The 12907-nt window shown below is 41.1% G+C and overlaps 1 non-coding gene and 1 pseudogene across 1 annotated transcript; one reads left to right on the top strand and one right to left on the bottom strand.

Annotated features, from left to right (window-relative positions):
* The first annotated feature begins 3128 nt into the window (after positions 1-3128).
* LOC142428245 (U1 spliceosomal RNA) lies at positions 3129-3316 on the top strand (annotated as a pseudogene).
* Positions 3317-7953: 4637 nt separating this feature from the next.
* Positions 7954-8069, bottom strand: LOC142428286 (U5 spliceosomal RNA). Its single transcript, XR_012780211.1, has one exon. It is a non-coding gene; the product is annotated as a U5 spliceosomal RNA (small nuclear RNA).
* Between the last annotated feature and the right edge of the window lie 4838 nt (positions 8070-12907).

Genomic DNA, 12907 nt, shown 5'->3' with positions numbered 1-12907 from the left:
GCCCATGTGGCTTCTCCAGCTCACAGGGTGTAGCACTATGTGTCTTCTCAGTAGAGAGTCTCCAAAGGAGTGTGTAGTAAGAGAGAATCTCTCCCACCTCCAAGGAGGAAATTCAGGAATCCCCAGAATTCTTAGGAGAAAGAATACAGAGGCCTCATTAGCTATGACCTGATTGACAGACTAGACTCCACCCCTTCACTCTTAATCCTCTCAAGCTCCTAATTGACACCAGATTATGTAGCTACCACAAATGGGAATTCCAGAGCAATTCCTTGTGCTTATGAGGAATTTTCACATGGATCAAGAGGCAACTGTCCGAATAGAACACGGGAATGAATAGAACAAGGGATTTAAAACCTGTGTGGTTTAAAATCAGGAAAGAGGTGTCTTAGGGTTCTTTCCTTTCACCATACTTGTTCAACCTATATGATGAGCAAACCATCAGAGAAGCTGGCTTATATGAAGAAGTATGTGGTAACAACATTGGAGAAAGGTGTGGGGAGAGGTCAAACGCTTACAGACATTCTCCCCAGGGTAGTTAGGCAACCAGACTATATGGCAGGCCTCACTCCCTGCTACAGGGGACATAAACTATTCCTCCTTGAGGCCTGAGACCAAGCGTTCACACCCGACTGATAATGGTTCCCATGGAGATCTAGGGAATAGGTGAAAGTCAGGCTGCCATCCTGAACCTAGGATCTGCTCATCTTGTCACATGTATAACCCCAATCCCTCCCCTTCCTATTGCATGTATGTCCCTAGACCACCCCTCTCTCATTACTTTATTACCTATAGGACAGCCCCTTCCAGTGACGTATGTCCTCACCTGTAATTAGGGGGCTTGCGTGTCCCCAGAGAATATAAAAGGGGCCAGGGCTACCATTTAAACTCTCTCTCTCACTCACTCCACGTGGACCATCAAGTGGGGCAGAGGTCAGCATGCTACCATGAAGCATGTCTGACTCCCATTTACTTCAATACTTCACTTCTATCTCTCATGCTCTCTATAACTTTACTATGATGTTTAATTATTATCACTGTACAATTGCTCCTACCGGACCCATAATGATGTGTTAGGGGCTGGCTTCCCCTGACAGAAAGGTTTATTACCAACCTTCAGTATGAAGCTGACAAACTTGCCTGATGAAAGTGAGGAGGGTTGAAGCACTTGCTGATGAAGAGCAAGAATTTCAGCCCTCAGTATGTATTACAAGTCGATGTAAGGAAGACCACAATGCTCACAACTGGAACAATAGGTAACATCATGATAAATGGAGAAAAGGTTAAAGTCTTATTTGGATTCACAATTAGTGCTCATGGAACAACAGTCAAGAAATCAAAACATGTATCGCTTTAGATAAATCTGCGGCACAAGGCCTTTTTAGAGTATTACAGAGAAGTGCTGTTCCTTTGAGGACTAAGGTGCTCCTGACCCAAGCCATTCCCCATTGCATCATATGCTTGTGAAACTTGGATATTGACTAAGGAAAACTAAGAATCAATGCATTTGAATTGTGGTGCTGAAGAGGAACACTGTAACTATCGTCGACTGCTAAAAGGACAAACAGATCTGTATTGGAAGACGTAAGACCAGAGCACTCCTTAGAAGTAAGGATGGCAAGACTTCATCCTACATACTTTGGAAATATTGTCAGGAGAGACCAGTCCCTGGAGAAGGCATTGTGTTTGATAAAGCTGAGGAGTGGCAAAAATAGGAAGCTTTATTTTGTTTTCCTTTAAAAAAACATCATTTTATTGGGGGCTCTTACAGCTCTTACAACATTCGATACATCAATTGTATCAAGCATATTTGTACATATGTTGCCATCATCTTTTCCAAGACCTCTTCTACTTGAGTCCTTGGTATAATTTTCTCTTTTTTTCCCTCCCTTCTCCATCCTCCCTTCCTCATGAATCATTTATCAATCATTTTTGTTATTATTTTGTATCGTACAATGTCCTTTGTGTCTCTTCACCCACATTTCTGTTATTCGTCCCCTTAGGAGGGGGTGCTATATATCCAACCTTGTGATGAGTTCCCCCTTTTCCCGCCGTCCCGGGCCATCCCCCTACTCTCATGATGTAGCTACTCCCACTACTGTTCCTGAGGGGTTTATCTGTCCTTAATTCCATGTGCCCAGAGCTCTTATCTGTACCAACGTGTGTTCTCTGGTCTAATCAGATTTGTAAGGTAGAACTGGGTCATGGTAGTCCAGGGGGAGGAAGCATTAAGGAACTAGAGGAATGCTGTGTGATTCATCTGTGATATACTACACCTGGAACCATTCCTTCCTTATAACCCTTCTGTGGGGAGATATGCAATTGATATCCAATTGTCTACAGATGGGCTTTGGGTCTCCACTCCAACCCCTCTTGTTTGCATCGATATAGTTGTTTGTTTTAATCTTTTGATACCTGATACCTGTTCTCATTGACATCTCGTGATCACACAGGGTAGTGTGCTTCTTCCATGTAGGCTTATTTGCTTCCCTGCTAGATGGCTGTTTGTTTGACTTTAAGCTTTTAAGACCCCAAATGTTGTATCTTTTGATAGCTGGGCACCATTCACTATCTCCACCACATTTGCTTATACACCCATTTTGTCTTCAGCAATCGTGTTGGGAAGGTGAGTATCAGAGTACCAGGTTATCAGAACAAAGTGTTCTTGTGTTAAGGGAGGCCTTGAGTAGAGACCCAAAGTCTGTCTGATATCTTAATATTTAACATATAAATACATGTACATTGGTCTCTATCCCTTTCATTAAACATTAATATATTTACATATATACATGCCTATAGTGATACTTCTGTAAATAGCTTTTGCCTCCAATTTCTTTCCTCTACTTCCTTTCACCTTCCTCCTATCCCACAATCATGCTCACCCACCATTTGACTCTCGGTAATTCCTCTCGGATACATTGCACTTGCCAGGCATTATACACCCTCCTGTTCCCTGATCTGTGAGTTTGTTGGCTCCCCATTCCCCCTCTCCACCACTTCCTCTGCCCTGTCCCCCAACACAGCTCCCACTGCTGGTTACATTGTTTTCTCTTTGGGATTGTTCATCCTGCTTATTTTATATAGAGACATAGGGCAAAAGAAAAGCAAAAATAAACAAAGCAAAACGAATACTTACCTGGCAGGGGAGATACCATGATCACGAAGGTGGTTTTCCCAGGGCGAGGTTTATTCATCCATTGCATTCCGGATGTGCTGACCTCTGCGATTTCGCCAAATGTGAGAAAATAGACTGCATCATTTGTGGTAGTGGGGGACTGCAGATCAGGTCTGATGAGGTGCCAAGCCCTGTCCCCCAAGTCAGAAGTCTATTTTCAGGATTCCTTGGGGACTTGGTTACTTTGCTGCCCTGCTGCACTTCCTTTGATTTCACCCCGCGGTGTATGGGGCAAACTGGGCACACTTTCTGCACAGTGTCTCCAGTGCTGTCCCCAGTAGCACTAGGGTTCAGCGAAGGAATCCCATGTCTCCTGGTGGTGCCAGCCACACGGTCCTCTGTGTGGATTGGCTGCTCCAAGCAGGGATGTCATCCCCAGGGTTTGGTGGGCCATGATGAGATTCTCACTCTCACTCTCACTCTTGCTTGCTCTCTCCCTCATAGTTTGGGTCTGGACCTCATCGTGTGGGTCTGGACAGATCAGCAAAGAGCAAGGTTCTTGAGAAGATTGATTGACACAATGGCTCCATCAGTGGGCTCAACCCTGGCAATAATTATGACGACGGCACGGGACCGGGCAGTGTTTGGTTCAATTGTACATTGGCTATGGGCCGGAAGCAATTCGATGACACCTAACAACACAGAGCAGATCATGAATCCTGTGTCCTAAGACATCACTGGGTGGGTTTAAACCACCAACCTTTCAGACATGTGTGTACACTTCATCATTTGCATCATGTAGAAACCTCAGTGGCCCTGAGTCTGATTATAAAATCTATCCTTGAGCTTTATCAAAACTCTGGTGCTGGGGGCACCTGTCCGGGTCTTTTTTCCCTCCATAAGGCACAGGCGCTTTTACTGCAGGTGAGAATATTTCCTACTTTTACAATACCACTTTTGAATTTGGAAACACCAGGGAAGACTACAAAACCAGTAAATAAAAATGGAGAGATTATCTAGGAACACAGTGAGACAGAGCAGAATCCCCAAACTGAAACCATCTACAACTGCTCCTTGGCCTGATCCTGCGCTCTTCGGGTCCTGAGCGCCCCCTGGAGTCCAGTCTCTTCCCTGCAGAGGAGGTTTGTGTCTGGGCTCTCACTGACTTCCCACATTGTGTCTCTTACATTAATGCATGATCATTTCCTCGACATTCATGCTCTTTCTAATCATCTGCAGAAAGAGAGTGTTCTTAGAGTTGTCTCTGGAGATGGTGAATTGACGCTTTGCTCAGTCTGTGTATAATGTAGTCCCACCAGAATAACTAATGTATACAACCCACTGCAGGCCCTTCACTGGAGCCTGATGGGATCAATGCATTTCACAACTATTGAAGGTGAATCCAGACGCTGCACAGGAGAGTCTCCGAGACACCCCACCACCACCACGACTTTCTCAGATCGCCCCCAGATGGTGCTCACACTGGACACCTACAAACACAGAAACACCACGATTAGAGGACACATACACAAACAAATGTACTCGATATTAAACACACACAGCAAGGGTCTACAATGATTACCATGTAAAATGGACAAAGATTGGTGCAAAAGTAGTTTTGTGTATTTGTATTATTAATAGTTATGATATGTATTGATTGAATTTTATATCCTGGATGGCTGTATTGGACTGAACAAAAAATGAAAGCACAACAGAACTGTGGGATTCAACCGAAGAGAACCTTGTGGGCTATTTGTAGCAACAACCACCTGTATAGTGTCGAAATCAAACTGACGTTAATGACCTCATTTTGCATCTAATGGAATTAGAGAAAGATGAGTGTGCCACCGCCCAGGTTTACAGGGGAAGGGGTAGGGGTGCCAGGAAATAATTAATATAAGATCTCAAGTAAATGAAATAGAATGAACACCATCAGTAAGTCAATTAAACAAAAACTGACTCTTTGAGAAGATGACCTCGAGTGATAAATATCCAGTTTTCATGATCATGACAGAAGAAAGAGGATGCAATTCTACATGCTTTCTGAACAACCTCATGCCCACAGCTGTATATATCACAAAAATGGAGGGATTTCTTGGATGGCAAGAAAACCAATAATGTTCCTATGCAAGAAACAAACGATGGCGCCGGTCACAATCATCATGGGTATCTACATCTTAAGAGGGACGAGAGGCTTTTTGCTGGATCTAACTTGGCAACCTTTGCTTCTTTGGACTTAAGCCAATGGCCTGCCATCTGACCTGCCCATTTTGGACTCATTTTCCTGTCTAGTCACAAACCTGACCTGCCAACCTGCCATTCACCCTTCTCCACAGCCTGTGGTGTTCCTGCCCATCCTGGGTTCGTTAGCCCCTGAAGTGTAACTTCATGTAATTTAGTGGCAGTGTAATTTAGAGTCAGAAAGGGGAACTATGATTTTGGTTTGTGATCATTAAGACTCCTTTAAACTGTGAACACATTTTTTAGAGTACTGACTGCATAGCAGAGTGGGTGAGTTTGATCATAAGCATTAGATAGATATTTTATTTATTTGTTTAAAAGATAATTTGACTGGGGGGCTCTTACAGCTCTTATAACATTCCATATATCAATTGCATCAAGCATATTTGTACATATGTTGCCATCATCATTTCCAAAACATTTTCTTCTTGAACTCTTGGTATTAGCTCTTCTTTTTCCCCTCCCTCTCCCACCATCCCATCCTCTTGAATTCTTGATCAATTATATATTGCTTTTATTATTTTATATCTTACACTGTCTCTTGTCTCCCTTCACCAACATTTCTGTTATGTATCTCCTTCGGGGGTTGGGGAGAGCTATACAGCCAACCTTGTGATGGGTTCTTCCTTTCTCTCCCTCCCTCCTCCCCAACCATTCCCCTCTCCTCATATTGCTACTCCCATTACTGTTCCTAAGGGGTTTATCTGTCCTGAATTCCCTGTGTCAAGAGCTCTTATCTGTACCAATGTGTGTTCTCCAGTTTAGCTAGATTTGTTAGGTAGAACTGGGGTCATAAAAATTAAAAAAAAAAAAAAAAGAGGGACGAGAGAGGATTCATTGTGAGCTCTCACACCACAAAGGTTGGTGTGTGTAATGTAAAGCTTATAGAGTGAAAACTACTTACAAACTCATATACAACAATAAAGTACATGTCTCAGAGCTCTGTTTTACCTTGAGAGTGCTTGTGCTTCTCTGAGTCTGAGGGAGAACTCTTGCCCATATTCTCTACTCATCTGCTTCTAAATATCAGAGGACATGAAAATGCAGCTCTCTGCCACTGATAAACCAGTCAGAGCCCCTGATGTGGGAGATCTCAGAGGACAGTCCCAGTCTCTGGGGTCTCTGGTGTTACCATTTCTGCCCAGAAGCTAGTCCACAAGACTCATAATGAATTTTACACCAAACGTGGCATTCATTCTGGCCATTTTACATGGTAATTGTTGTACACCCTGCTGCTGTGTGTATAATTGTGAGTGCATTTGTTTGTATGTGTGCCATCTAATCACGGTGCCTCTGTGTTTGCAGGTGTCCAATGTGAGGTGAAGCTAGTGGAGTCCGGGGGTGACCCAAGAAAGCCTGGGGGGTGGTCTTCATGAAGTATTCAGTGATTTCTTCATGAAAGCGAGAATCGAGCAGGGCCATGTTTTAAGAACTAACTATTCTTGGATTGGGGCAAGAACTAAGTAGGAGCCCAAAATCCATATGCTAGCCCAGGGGTCCTCAAACGTTTTAAACAGAGGGCCAGTTCAAGGTCCCTCAGACCCGTTGGAGAGCTGGACTATAGTTTTTTTAAAAAAAACCCAACTATGAACAAATTCCTATGCACACTGCACATATCTTATTTTGAAGTAAAACAAATGGGGCAAAAACACACGGTGGGCTGGATAAATGTCCTGGGCGGGCTGCATGTGGCCCACGGGCCGTAGTTTGAGGATGTCTGTCAGCTAGCCCATGGGTTTAATAACTCTGATTTACTTTTGCGGTCATGTTATGATAAAACCAAAACCCCAAACAAACAATAACAACAAAAACACACAAAGAGCAGAAAGAAACAAAAAAGCAAAGAAACAAAAGAGAAAATCATTGTCAATCTTCCTCTAGGGTATAAGGCAATTGCACTGATAAAATTCAGCAATTTATTCAATGACAGATGTTTTCCCCCAATCTATGGGCTCTCATTTTGCTCTTCTGATAAAATCATTTTTTAAAATTAAAAAATAATTTTTGTTATTGTATTTGCAATACATAATTCTGTTGAATACTGCCAAAAATGTTACAAACTTTTAATCCTCATTGTATACATTAATGAAATGAATTTCAGAGCAGTTAAGTATCTTGCATGTGCTTACATAACTTATAAATAGCGTGTATGAGATTGAAAACTAATGCATTCTGATTCTAAAAATTATTCTCCTAACTTCCAAGTCTACATAACTAAGCTGTCAAGGCACTTCTGGCGAAGTTTCCTTATTTATTTATTTTTTATAAATTATTTTATTGTTCTTACAGCCCTTCTAACTGTAAGAACAGTTGATGTATGGAATGTCAGAAGAGTTCTTACAGCTCTTCTAACATTCCATACATCAATTGTATCAAGCATATTTGTGCATATGTTGCCATGGTTTCCAAAACATTTTCTACTAAAGCTCTTCTTATAAAACCCTCTTTTTCCCCCTCTCTCCCTCTTTGATCAAATATATATATCACCTTTGATCAATTGTATATATATATCCTTTGATCAAGTATATATATATATATATATATATATATATATATATATATATATATATATATATATATATACAATTTTTTTAGTAAGCCTTGCAAGTGCATGGCCTCAAAAAATTAGTTTATGACTCAGAATTGTTCCTCTCCATGGAAATCTTTAGTAAAAGGCAAAAGATTTATACGATCTGAAGAGAAACCAGAGTATGCTCAATTATATTTTGTTATTGTTAATTTGTATCTTACACTGTCCGTTGTCTCCCTTCACCCACATTTCTGTTATCATCCCCTTTGGAGGTGGGGCGGCTATATATCCAGCCATATGATAGGTCCCCCGTTTTTTACCCTTCCCCCTACCTGATCATCCACCTAGCCTCATTACATCACTACTCTCATTATTGTTCCTGAGGGGTTTATCTTTCCTGAAGTCCATGTGTCGAGCGCTCTTAGCTGTACCAATATGTATTCTCTGGTCTATCCAGATTTGTAAGTTAGAACTGGGTTACGGCCTTGCGGGTAGGGAGCGAGTATTCAAGAATTAGATGAATGATGTGTGATTTGTCGGTGCTATACTGCACCTGGGTTGAATCATCCCTTCCTTATACTACTTCTGAGGGTGTGGGTGGTATCCAATTATCTACAGATGGGATTTGGGTTCCACTCCAACCCCCCTCTCTCAAATCAATATAATTGTTTGTTTTGGATCTTTTGAGACCTGATGGCTGATCCCATCAACACCTCATGATCACACAGGCTGGTGTGTTTCTTCCATGTGGGCTCATTTGCTTCCCTGCTAGATGACTGCTTGTTTGACTTGAAGCCTTTAAGACTCCAGACGTTATATGTTTTGATAGCTGGGTACCATCCGCTCTCTTCACCACATTTGCTTATGCACCCATTTTGTCTTCAGCAATTGTGTCGGGAAGGTGAGTATCAAAGAGAGCCAGGTAATCAGAACAAAGTGTTCTTGGGTTAAGGGAGGCCGTGAGCGAGGCCCAAATTCCATCTGCTATCTTACACCTTTTCATATAAATATATGTTCATTGGCTTCTATCCCTTTCATTATAAATTAATATATTTACATATCTATAGACCCATAGCTATACCTCTATAAATAGCTTTTGACTCCTATTTCTTCCCTCTATTTCCTTTCACCTTCCTTCTATCCCACTATCATACTCACCTTCCATTTGGCTCTCAGTATTTCCTCTTGGATACATTGCTCTTCATAAAACCCTACTCGGGATTATACACCCTCCTCACCATCAATTTTAGATCTCTTGTTTTTCCCTTTGTCTATGAGTTTGTTGGCTCCCCACTCTCTCTCCCCGCCCCATCTTCTTCCATGTCCCCCCTGAACTGCCGGTCCTGTAGTTTCTCTTTGGGATTGCTCATCCTGCCTATCTTATATAGACAGACAGAGGGTGGAAGAAAAACCAAAACATAATAAAACAAAAACAAAGCAACAACAAAAAATAATAGATAGTTCCAGGTCTGTCTGGTGATCCTAATGTATTTTTTCCGATCAAGTCTGAAGAGGTGACAAGCCCTGTACCCCAGGCCTGAAGTCTATTTTCAGGATTCTTTGATGACTTGGTTACTTTGTTCCCCTTACTGTCCAGGTACACTCCCTTTGCCTCTCACCCCACTGTGCATGGGGCATATCAGGTACACTTTCCTGCACAATGTCTCCAGTGCTGTCCCTTGTACTGTTATGGGTCAGTGATAAAATGTCTTGTCTTGTGGTGGGGCAGGCCCTACGGTGCTCTCTATGCTCTGAGCATGATGTCGTCCCTGGGGCTTGATGTGTCATGATGAAGTTCTTTCTCTCTCTCTCCCCCTTAGTTCGGTCCTGTGTGGTCTGGACAGAGCCACCTCTCTCCCCAGGCTATATCTTCAGTGTTGTCCTCTGTATTGCCTTCTGGGGAGACGGTCAACATAGATCGACTTGGGTTGTTCTTACAGCTCTTATAACAATCCATACATCAATTGTATCAAGCATATTTGTACATACATTGCCATCATTATTTACTAAACATTTACTTTTTATGGACACCTTAATATCACTTCCTCTTTTTTCTCTCCCTCCCCCAACACCCGCGTGACTCTTTGATAAATTATCTATTATTATTTTCTTATCTTACACCGACCATGTCTCACTTCCCACAGTTTCTGTTGTTTGTCCTAGAGGGGGTGTGTGTGGTTTATGTGTCAATCATTGTAATCAGTTCCCTCTTCTTCCCCTCCTCTTCCCACCCTCCCACCACCCTCCTGGTATCGCTACTCCCATTCCTTTTCTTGGATTCCGTGTTCATGGGCTCTCATCTCTTATATGTACCTGTGCACATGCTCTGGTCTAGCCCGCAGTGAAAGGAAGGACTGGAGTCATGATAGTGGGGAAAGAGGAAGCATCAAGGAACCAGAGGGATATTGTGTGTTTCATTGGTGCTATTTTGAGCTGTGGTTGACTCATCCCTTTCCTTGTGACCCTTCTGAATAGATGTCCTATTGTCTACAGATGGATTTTGTGTCTCTGCTCTGACCAACCTGGCATTCTGTGATGCTCACACTCCCAGCACAATTTCTGAACACAAAATGGGCACATAAGCAAGGGTGGTGAAGAAATCGGATAGTGCCAGGCTATCAGAAGATATAGCATCTGGGGTCCTAATGACTTGAAGTTAAACAAGCAGCACTCTAGCAGAGAAGCAACTAACCCACATGGAAGAACACCATCTGTGCTATCATGAGGTGTCCACAGGATCAGTTGACAGGCAATAGAAAACCCCAAACAAATAAAAAACCATATTGTTGAGAATGAGGGGTCACGTTTATGATATCATTTAAAATACCATGGCTTGGGTCAGGTACACCATATTCCTCAAGGTAATATTTTTATTATTAAAATTTTAAAGATATATTTTGCAGCAGATTCACCAAACGCAATATGTCATTAAGTTCGGTTTGAGTTGATTTAGTTTAGTCTAGTCTAATTTGATTTAGTTTAATTTAGGACCCAATTGCAGTAAAATCCTGAAGAACTTCATTTTTTACTATTTTAAGTGGGTAAATACATAGAACACTTAAAATGCTTATGTAGGAGATGTTTGTTTCATTTTCCTCATTAACTTTGTTCATTAAATCATTTATTATAGTGGTATCAATTCAGGAATATTAATTGTATCCTTTACATTTAAAAAATTATTTTATTGGGGCTCATATAACTCATCGCAATCCATACATACATCAATTGTGTAAAACACACTTATACATTCGTTGCCTTCATCATTCTCAAAATTTGCCTTCTGCTTCGGTTCCTGGAAGCCGATTTTCCTTTTTATCCCAACCCCTTTCCTCCCCACTCACCCCTCCTGTATCCTTTATATTTTTATACAATTCTAAGTTATATATTTTATTGTTCATAGTTGTCCAGATTTTTGATGTATTGAGAACATTTTCATTTCATATTAGGCATTTCCAGTTATGTCTTTTACAATGACACTCTGCAATTTTTCAATGATGTATAATGATTTCATAACTTGGGGACACATACCCATGGTAATGACCTTTATAAAACAGAAAACATTGCTGTGTGCACTTTATTTTGCTTTTAGATTTACAGTCGTTGATCACCTGAAAGTTACTTATGTTAGTATGCTGCCCTGTACCACCCTCAGAGTTGTTCTATTCATTTCAATAGGAACATTTTTAATAGAGTTTTGCTTTCCATCTTGAAATGCCCTAATTATTTTTGCAATGTATACAATTATATTAACTCTGTTGTAATGTTTTATCTTATATTTGAAATAAAAATGTCATATTTCCAACCTGGCAATAACAAGTAGAAGAATTTAACTGCTGTTAACTTACATACATCACCTATTGAGCACCAATTCTCAAGAGTCTTGGCAAAGAGTGCATTGGGAGGAATGGTTGAGGAGTTGAAGCAGGCCTGAACTCAGTCTTACAGATATCAGCATTTTGGGATGCTAGTTTAGCGGTTGATTTTCCTTCTTCCCTCTTTTCATAGATTCCCTGGTTGAGTAGTGGTTATGCATTGGGCTGCTAGCTGCAAGTTCAGCAGTACAAAACCACCAGCTATTCCATGAAGACAGATGAGGATTTCTAGTCCTTTAGAGAGTTACAGTATCTGAAACACTCAAGGACAGTTCTTCCCTGTCCTATAGAGTCACTTTCACTTGGCATCTATGCAATGTCACTGAGTTGAGTTTGGTATATTTCAACTTATGGATAAAAGCACTTTATAATTACTGTGCATAGTTTATGTAGCTTTATTTTTAAATGATTTGAGGAGAATGGCAGCTTGATTATATTATAAAATTATATTCGCTGTTGTGAAAAAGCTGCCAGATTGTTCTAATGTGACGGTAACATTTGGTAGTTTCTGGCACTCTACATCCTCACCAGTCTTTCATGGTATCAGTCTGTCTTTTGAAGCAGAAGCACAATAGTAAACTTGCGTTACTAATTTATTGACCATTTAACTTGCAATTCTTAATGATAGTTGATGGACCACGACATTCCACATGCTTGCTTGCTAACTTTGAAGACATCAGATCAGATCTCCCCATTTCATCAATTTTGTAATTTGGATTTTAGCTAATTATGTAGTGTCTTTCTTTGAAAATCATTCAGAATGTGGCACTCCTCAACAGCTCATCATCTTCTATTCCTGGATGACATTCACGGAGTATAGAGCCCAGCCACTTTAGTAAACTATTTAATCACTGATGCTCAAGAGGGTCTTCTATTTAAATATAAAAACAAAATCATTTAAATGAAATATTCCCGATATAGTTGCACACTCAGGATAAAATAAAGGCCCCATGTGCTGAAGCGAGATCTTTGCTTTAACCCTGGCATAACTCCCATCTTGCAGCCTTAGGCAGCATGAGAGAGTATATGTGGGAGTATATATGAGTACAGTCTCAGAAGCTGATGTCTTACCCAGCAATAAAGATTGGCAAGGAGGCACTGCATTGGCCAGCATTAGACCTTCTCTTTGATGCCAATGTTTTCATCCCA

The sequence above is a fragment of the Tenrec ecaudatus genome, chromosome 15, assembly GCF_050624435.1.
Source record: "Tenrec ecaudatus isolate mTenEca1 chromosome 15, mTenEca1.hap1, whole genome shotgun sequence".
NCBI classification, from domain to species: Eukaryota; Metazoa; Chordata; class Mammalia; order Afrosoricida; family Tenrecidae; genus Tenrec; species Tenrec ecaudatus.
This window is presented reverse-complemented; position numbering and strand designations above follow the sequence as displayed.